Below are 9,762 nucleotides of genomic sequence, written 5' to 3' on the forward strand. Positions count from 1 at the left end.
CAGTCTGTCTCGTCATTAAAGGCCGGTGGGGGCTGGCGTCTGTCTGTTAAACGCATCTAGGGCCTGTCACCTCATGCCCTGTACGTGTGTGTGTGTGTGTGTAATGGTAGAACAGCAGTATGGTCTGTATACAACTTTTCTTTTTTTTTTCCTGGACTGAATTTAAGATTTATTTTCAAAGCGTCCCTGAATTTTTTAACTGTGTTTAAGCTATTTTGATGCATGCAAGCTTTTTGTTGCCACAAGTTAGTTGAACTTCCCGAATGGAGCTGTCACTACATATTATCAAACTCTATTATCAATGACGATTAAAACGATTCCATGCTGTTTGAGTCCTGTAAGCAGTGATAGCCAGAAGACCCTGAGGGCCTCGTGGACCTCTTTTCAAGTTACAGCATAGATACAGGACAGGTGTGCAGATTGAGGCTGTCTATTATTCACAGTGTTTGTGATGGCAATGTCAAATCAAGTTAGGAATGAGTAAACATCTTTTAACAGTGAACAGCACTCAGCTGCTGGCCTGTTGCAGCTTCGTCTTCTTCACTGAAAGTTCTTCAGCTTTGGTGAATATTTTCAGAGCTAAAATATATTGAATCCATCCAGTATGAGAACAGTGGCCACCTCAAGCCGCCTGTTAAACTTCACAGTCACAGAGAGACATGGCATTAATAGGCCATGCTTTAATATTAGAAACAAACACAATGGCATCCACAATGATTCCTCCAAAAATGAAACCACAGACATTTTGCCAGTGTGACAAAGAAGGTCTCTGAAAACCAAGACAAATGACAAATATGAAAAAAGAGGTCAGAGGGAAGCTGGTTCCTCCATCTGGAATAGATATGCTGTCAGCAGGCCGCGTCCTGAGCTGAGCTGAGATAATACTTGGACTGAGGCTTCAGTTTTCGATAATATTCTGCACATTATGAACCCAACTGACAACTCAGCACTGTACAATCCGCTCACAACAACGCTCTGACCTTGTTGGGCTGCCATCTGGCAATATAAGTTCCCAGTATCGTCAACAATTGTCTTTTTTAAAGCATAAAGGATAACTAAATTGATTCAAGAGAGGAGAAAAATAAGCTATAGGTTGTTTTGAACGTGCTCCTGAATGGATTCACGTCACGTACCAAATTCAGCAGTCATAACTTTCTCAGAGCTGTGACAGCAGGGGGTTAAGACACCATTGCTGTGTGCTGTATGTTTACACTGAGCCTGGGGATGTGTCAGCAGATACTTTTCACTTTTCCCTGCAGCAAGCCTGGTCACTGCTAGCCACTCATCTCTGCTCTTTAATTAGCTGCTGCTAATTAGAGATGAAGACGTACAACTGTGGGTCAGAGACCATAAAACATTTCACAATCTACCAGAAAATCTCTCTTGCTCTGGGTGCACTCTCCCGCTCACTTTCCTTCTGTCCTGTTTTTTTTGTTCTCCCCAGGCATCAGCAAAAATTATGATGGATCCCATTTACTTTTTGGCGCTATATTGGAAAAAATGCTGCCACTGAGTGGGGAAAACTTGAGCTAGGAAAAGCTCCCTAGCAGAGTGGCAAGCTCAGCGGTGCTTCACTTCTGTTCACATGAAAGTAGAAGTATTTCTCTGAATGATCTGAATGCACTCTATTAACAGAAGCTAAACAAGCATCACATTAATTAGTGGGAATCCAAAGGAGATCAAACGTCTGACACAATAATTTAAAAAAAACACCCGCATGACTGGTCTTGATGGACTTCAGAAATGCCTATTTTCTCGGGTCTGTAACCTGATCCACACACACACACACACACACACACACTGCCTTGTGGCACAATCTTCACGGGACCTGTCACTGACATAATACATTCCCTGACCCTACTACATGCCTAAAATTAACTCTTACCCTTACCCTAAACCTAATTCTAACCTGAACCCGAAAACCAAGTCTTGACCCCCAAAAAGCCCTTTGAACTAGCGGGTACAGCATTTAGGTCCAGCATTAGTATGGTGGAATCCCATGTTTTTGGATCCCACATGTACAGTAAAACAAGCTCACACACACACACACACACACCACTATGGAAAATGACATTTGGAAACAAACGGCGCATATTCACAGTGAATACCACAGCGTGTGAGTGTAAGGAATGGCTTCACCGCAGAACAAAGGAGCGTCTGTTGCTCCAGCCACTCTAATCTTTGGACAATTTCATAAGGTCTTTTTCTACCCGGTGGGACTGCAGCTGTGGCATAAGTCAAGACGATCTGACCACCGCTGACTCCGAGCAGCCGTGCCACAGAGAACTCATCTCACAACCAGAGATGGTCCAACCGTGCTCACATGGAGCCAGAAACGAATCCAGGGTAATTAAGTGCATGGATCCTCCTTAACCCTTCAAAACATGGATACACACAGACAGGCAAAACCCTAATGGATGAGGCTTGTATACAAAACTCTACTCCTTTCCTACATGAAAGTTTCTCCCACTTCAAATACTTCATCTAAACCATAAACTCAATTTAATTAACACCATTCTGATGCAGTTAAAATACGAATTTCACTGGATTGCATTAAATCCAACAGGTGTTCGCATTATGGTGTCCACCCCTTGTAAATTGAAAAGCAAACGGCACAAATAACACCTAAAAGGCATTTTTAACATTCAGTAAACATGTTGCTGATGTTATTGTGCTTGACGCGGTTTCAATTATATTCAGTTTTCTTCCCAAGAAAATAGTTGACAGGCCAGTTGAGTGGACAATGTCCCATATTCAGGAGTCCTACGGGAAATTATATTCTAATAAAATACCAAAGAAGTCAACGTGACCGAATAGGCGCTTTTATAGATTACTCAGCATTGCTTTTATGAATCATACAATAAAGCTGGATGCCGGTCCAGCTTCTGAGGGAGTATCTGTCTACTACTGAGAGATGGCCTCCACCCTGGATGACCCAAAAACACAATTTAATTAAGAGGCCCTGTCACCAATGAAATCCCAAGGTACCTGAAATACAGCAGATCTCCTCTCTTCTCCAGATAATTTATGACTCTCACCGCGGGTTTGTCCAATTTCTGAACTGATTACCAATCACAGAACGAATTCCCTAGGCTGCACTAATGAAAATCTGGCTGAAAGCAAATGACTACACACATTTAAATGAGGTTTTACTTATTGTTATTAGAACTCTATGTCCTTTGAGAGTCAAAGAGAGGAAAGGTTGGATACATGATTTAGAATTTGTCTGACTTTATCTTTATGTCCAATACCTGCTTTGGTTCTTCCTCATTCTCTCACAGGACTTTCAGAATTCTTTGCAAATAGCCTCCACACCACCTTTCTCAAGAACTTGCTGGTGAAAGATTTACTTGAAGTTTAATGTGAAAATATGTTGGTAACACTTTACAATACAGTCTGCGATTCAAAGTAAAATTCCATTGTCACCAATAACATACCCAATACTGGTATTTAAATTAAGATTATGGGGAACAAGGGCCTAACAAAGGCTTTTGACAAATAAATTATACTTGTATTTCTTAGAATACCAGGTACCTATGGGGTACTTATTCCTTAATGTCTTGTTATTTTCCACTATATTTAAGCACCAGTAGGAACCAACAAGTATATTGATTCATACAACAGAATTACATTGTAAATTGCAGACTGAATTATGAAGTGTTACCGGTGTTTACTATATCAGCTTCAGGTTAATATCCCATGACCTATAGTTAGATGGGTTTTTATTCAAAGCTTTTGGCCACTTGGGGGTCCAACAAGAAGTAAAGAAAACATTGACATATGTTGTCACATTATAAAGTCATGTCAAACTTGGAAGCAAACAGTTGCCTATTTACATGTCCAGCATATATGTAGCAACATCATTTGAAGTCATATTTCTTGCCACCTGGCAAATATAAATCCAATACACATGCATCTTTTAGCTCTATTTTGGTCTCCACCTATAAGGGACATCTTTAGCTGCTGAATGCTCTACTATGTTTACCAGATAGTTTCTAACTTTGTCTGTCTACCATTTTGTTCTGGTCAGGTAGGGAACAGTGGGTTTTTCAGAGCTCTTTTACTGAACCTGATGAGAGGAGAACAGAATTTGTTGGCCAGAGAAATCAAACAAATTAGCTTAAAGAGGCTAAAACGCTTCTTCTGGGATAGTATGATCAGTAGCTTATGGTGGTTAATTGTCAGCTAATGATAGATGTTGATGTGTAACTAACATCACTGAAGTCAGTATGAATCATCTCTTCTTATGCTACTTTTACGCTATGGTTTAGCATGTCAGAATTTATCATAAAAGTAAAATAAAAAGTTTACGCACTGTACCTCAGTAGGAGACATGTTTGTTGTTCCCCATATTTAACTTGATCTCAGTCTGGTTACCGTGTATTGTTAAAGCAACTTACTCAAGAGAATATTCAACTTGTTTTCATCCCAGGGCGTCACATATAGATGCTTGGTCAAGTTCACTTGGCATCGCTTTTTACTTATGTGAATTAGTGTACGTAAATTAAGTAACAAAACTTACCTAAAAACAATCAATCGTTACTTTTTGTTTCACACAGGAAACAAACTGTTTTTGACCCACCCACCTCCTTACTCTGACTCTTCTGTTTTTATAATTGCCTAAATTTAGCGTTCAACAATGACGCTAATGGGCTTCCCCATGTGTGTTGAACTATGCTAAAGGGCTTTAGACAGAGCGTTGAACTATGATGCAAGCTATTTCTCAGCTTTAGTAATAATTTGACTGACTAATGAGCGATAGATTCAACTTCCTCCTTCCGTTGTTGGTAAAATATTTGTTTATTCTGAGATACATCTGAATTTTCACTCTTACATTTTCATCTCAGGAATTATCCAGGAACTTTAGATTGTTCACTTCCGTTCTTATGCAGATGACACACAACTTTACACAGCAATAAAACCTGATAATATGACAGCATTCTTTTGGACATCAAAACATAAATGAAAACTTCTTCGCTACAAATGCAGGTGAGCTTTTGCGGCATTAATCCATTTAATACTTTCTTCTTTGAGAGTCACATAAAGGCAAAATCCAAAACAAGCACATTTTTCCATCTGGGAAGCGTCTCCAGAAATACATGCTTCCTCTTCTTTACTGACCTAGAAAAACTGATTCATGTTTTTGTTTCTCCCAGAATCGCCCCGCGCAATGTCTGGCTGAGCAGTGTTCTGTGTCAGAAATGTCAAACCTAGTCAAGATTTAGTAGCATTGTGAGATTACTCAGCAGTGCAGGAAACATGAACGCATTTCCATCCTGTCTCAGCCTTAAGAACTATTTCATCAGTGGGTTACAACAAACATCCTCCTTGTCTTCCACCTCAGCAGCCAGCAGGATCCCTGTGTCTAGTTCCCCGGTGTCTTCCCTTTTCTTTTGTCTCCTACTAGGTTTTGTGGTGTTGAATGGTGGCTTCATAGCACCTCAAACGTGGGCCGTGTACAAAACCCAAACATATACTGCAAACAGGCTTTTTGTGGACAAAGTAACAAGCAAAATTGAACATGAGAAGAGGTAACTCAGGTTAAAATGATTAAATTCATGAATGTTAGACCCCAATTCTATTATTATTATTTCTATTTATTTCATCAGAAAAAAACAAAACCATCTCTTTGACTTTGTTTATGGAAGTTTCAAAGGAACCCTGTGGACTTTTCTTCCCACCACACAAAAGTTATATTTACATTCACAGTTTCTCACCAAAACACATTGTCTGTATTCCTGAGGTCTAACAAACATTTTGAATGAAGTCCTCATAAAAACATTTGCAAAGCTGTGGATATTTTGGAACAAGTATTGTTTACAAGTTTTTTCGCTAGCAGTCTTTTTCTTCCTTTTGCTGACCCAGTGCTATGTTTCTTGGCTGCCACTAACTGTCAATCAGTAGCATAGCGCAAAACCATCGGCAGGAATATTTATCACGTTTTGCCATATAATTGTGCATCTGTGCAAGCGTGTGCAGGAGATGGGACCTGGTCTTGCTCTGTGGTGCCACTAGTGAAAAAGTCTACTATGTAGCTTTAACTGAACCATTTAATTGTATTAAGCTGGAGAGGTCTGCTGTTGTACTTTTTACATATAAATCATGGAGACAAACATGCTCATCTCACGTGAAGAAAAACAGAAGCATGTTATTATATTATCTTACATTCTGTTCATGTAAAAAGATTCAAAATTACCTGACTCCACACTGGATGACATGAGGAGGCTACAAAAAAGTTAACCTATGGTAAAAACTATTCCCAGCATAGGAGCGTAACATTTATGAACGCTGCCATTGTAACACTATAATTACAATGTGTGGTGAATGTGATTTAAGTTGAAATGGAATAACATTGCAACTGAGAAGAGTGCAATGTGAGTAATACAAATGTTTGTGGTTGAAATGGCTTTTTAGAGAAGTACAAAAAAATACTGCATCAGATCCCGCCCGGCCTATTGGAAAAAGCTAATAAGTGAACTATTGATATTGGCCCATTTCTTAAACTGTCAGACTATATTGGCTGGCTTCTTATTTTACAAATAGATTTTTTTCTTCCCACTAAAAATACAGGCAAAGTGCTATTAAATGGAGCAAAGCTACTTGAGAATGTTTGGACATTAAATGGCGTTTCAATAATCTTATATGAAGCTTGGTGTGTGCTTAAAGAAAGCATGGTAAAAGTGCCCCAGTGGCTCTCCAGCTTATGCTTGATGCAATTGCTTGTGCAGTTGTGATTTCTACAGCCTGACTCCATGAGGTTTGAACTTCAAAGGCAGATTTTGGCCTATTCACTATTCACTATCACGAGAAACTTAAGCCAGGTGTGAGAATCTCCCCTTTTTTCCATCCCTGAAACTTTGGACGAAAAAGCAGCCATCCTGTCAGAGGGGTCAAGAGATTACATCTTAAATCAATTGAATACCATAACATAATTTGATTGTGAGCTGTAGCTGGGAATAACAGTGCACGCAAAGGTGCCACACAGATCGGGACAGATTAGCCTCAGCTGGGAGATCCGTCACACTGCCTTTTGTAGTGAAACCACCCAGCAGAGAAAAACAGAGAGGGGATTTGGATTTAGGGGAAATAAAGCCAAGATTTGGTCTTATTTTTAATGACAACAGAGAATCAAAAGCAATTGTCAGTGGGCTGGTTGGATCCCTGGTTTTAAGTTTTGTGTCCTCACAAGATCTTTTTATAGAAAAATAGAAGCGTTTCAGATGTGGACTGAGACTGTAATTTATGTGGGTGGGCTAGGGACTTAAACTTCATGGCTAAAGTGAAATAATCTGATTAAAGTCAGCGATTAAGTGCTAAATTAATCTACTCAGCTGTTTTAAACACATTGGGGCTAATACAGAATAGAGTCATGTGCCGATGCTACATCACATTGTTAACAGCGTAGGTCAAAGTGATACAGAATAAAAATTAACTAAGAAATTTGGAGATGGGAATGCTACATTAAAACTAAATAGATTCAAAACTCAAGGGTTTTTTTCATCGAGGAGAGTTTGACGTGGTGGAAGAGGCACAGGTGTAACTAATTACATTAATGATCCCTCTGTTCCATTAGGTCCATCCATCCATCCATCCATCCATCCATCGCCAACCGCTTATCCTGCGTACAGGGTCGTGGGGGGCTGGCTCCCTGGCTCCCCCAGTCTGCATGTCCATGTATCCTAGGGCAAGATACTAAACCCTAAATTGTTGATTCAATGTGTATGAATGTGTATTTCTGTTTCTGATGCCAGAGGCACCTTAGTGTGCGAATGGGCTGAATGTGATGTAGTGTAAAAGCACTTTGAGTGGTGGGAAATACTTGAAAGCCACTATACAAGTACAGAACATTTACCATTTATATGTCACAGCATCCTGTTTTTGCACTTAGAATACAAACAAATCAACCTACTTTACTGTATGGTACGGGAAATGACAATGTGTGCACTGACAGATGCATATCAAATTACAACTTTAGAAAGCAAGTATAAGTAAACTACACAAAGAGAAGTTTTAAGTTGATATGGTGAACATGTTACAAACAGTTGTCTATTTACAGCGTTCATATAAAGTTGTGATGAAAGTCCAATATTCACTCTGTTTCTAGTTCTGTTTTGCTCTCCACCAACTCCTGAGGTAAAAATCTGGCTTTTAGCAGCAATGTTCACCAGCTACCTAGTCACTTATGTTTGTCTGTCTGCTGTGAGGTGCTGGGTAGGTAGCGTACATTCACTTTTCTGAAACAGCTGCCTGCTGTCACGTTGGTGAACACCGTTGATCAGATTGGTGAAACTGAACCAAAATGGTTCAAAACAACGAGCTGAAAGACAGAATAAAAACTCAGTAAAGCTGACGTGAACTCGAAGGTCAGGGGTTTTCATCCATAAAAGTGACCCCTTTCACATTATACATCTCATTTGATCTATTGTTGACACAACCATAATGATGATTGCAGCTATAAGAATGAAGCATCACTCTATTTAATATGCATACTGACTTTGAGTATACCTTTTTAGTAAAATTTTCAATATAAAAATACGTCATACTCAAAACCTGCTTATATTTTGTATGTAGTTTGGAACTGAAGACAGAAATCAATAATCAAATCATAGATAACAAAAAATATGAAAATACAGAATGTAGCCTAACTAGGAAAGAAAGTCTATTAAAAAACAATTACTTGTAAAGTGTCTGAAAACTAAGACAAATTAAATGGTAAATTTAATTGGTATTGCATGATGTTTATTCATTTTTACACATACAGTATGGGTACAGTATTTGCTCTTGTTTTAGTTGTCACACAGGCCTTTAAAGAATTTTTGTCTTTACTGTCACACTTTTATTGCAAGAGTATGACAAGGTTGTAGGAGCCTTAATGCAGTTTATGGATAAATAATTTTCAGTGGAAACCTTCAAAGGTGGTAGGTGAGTTTATTCCTTCCAGCTGGCCCAAATTCGGGTCCAGCTGGGGTTTCTAATGGGGTTAGGGAGACCTCATGTTATCACTCACGAGTCATCTCCCTTTTCCCCCCAGACATTTCAGACAGGCCTCACACTGAGGACCAGAGTGTACATGGCCCCTTTTTTTCTATTGCAATTTATTTACGCTGCAGTCTAGCAACCATCACAACACTCACCAACTCCTCCTCCTCTTCTACTCTCTGTGTCATTCATTGGTAGTTAACCCAATTTTTAACAAAGCCACATCTGCTGAGGGCTGAACAGATGTACATATGTTTTGGGATGTTCAGGTACCATTGGTAGTCCTGGGGTTTGATATGTGCAAAAATGAAAATAAGCACATGCAGACACACTTTTCCCAGGGCTATAGGGTCAGATGGTGGATAACCATGGGAGTTCAATGACAAATAGGCTATGACTCAGAAAAACCTACCCACTAGACTAGTTCAGAGTTGAGCATTGTAAGCTCACAATGTTGTCTGGGAACTTATCAACAATCATCTCAGCTCTTCCGCCTCGTGCTCCCTCGTCTGCGATGAATGTTTTCTGGAGAAAAAGAGAGGGATCGGAGTCCTATGCCTCCGGTCTGCCATGACATCATCCCTGTGCACATCTGGAACCGCTAGAGCGAGTGTGTGTGTCTATGTGATGAGGGGAGCTGCAGAAAAATAGGGGGGCTGGTGACACATCAGCAATATGGAGAAAAGGGGGAAAAGTGAAAGAAAGAAGAGGAAAAAGACTGTTTATCTTAGGAACATAGCCAAAGATGAGATGTCTGACCAATTTGTTTAAACACATTATTTT

The sequence above is a fragment of the Micropterus dolomieu genome, linkage group LG13 (assembly GCF_021292245.1).
Source record: "Micropterus dolomieu isolate WLL.071019.BEF.003 ecotype Adirondacks linkage group LG13, ASM2129224v1, whole genome shotgun sequence".
Classification (NCBI taxonomy): Eukaryota; Metazoa; Chordata; class Actinopteri; order Centrarchiformes; family Centrarchidae; genus Micropterus; species Micropterus dolomieu.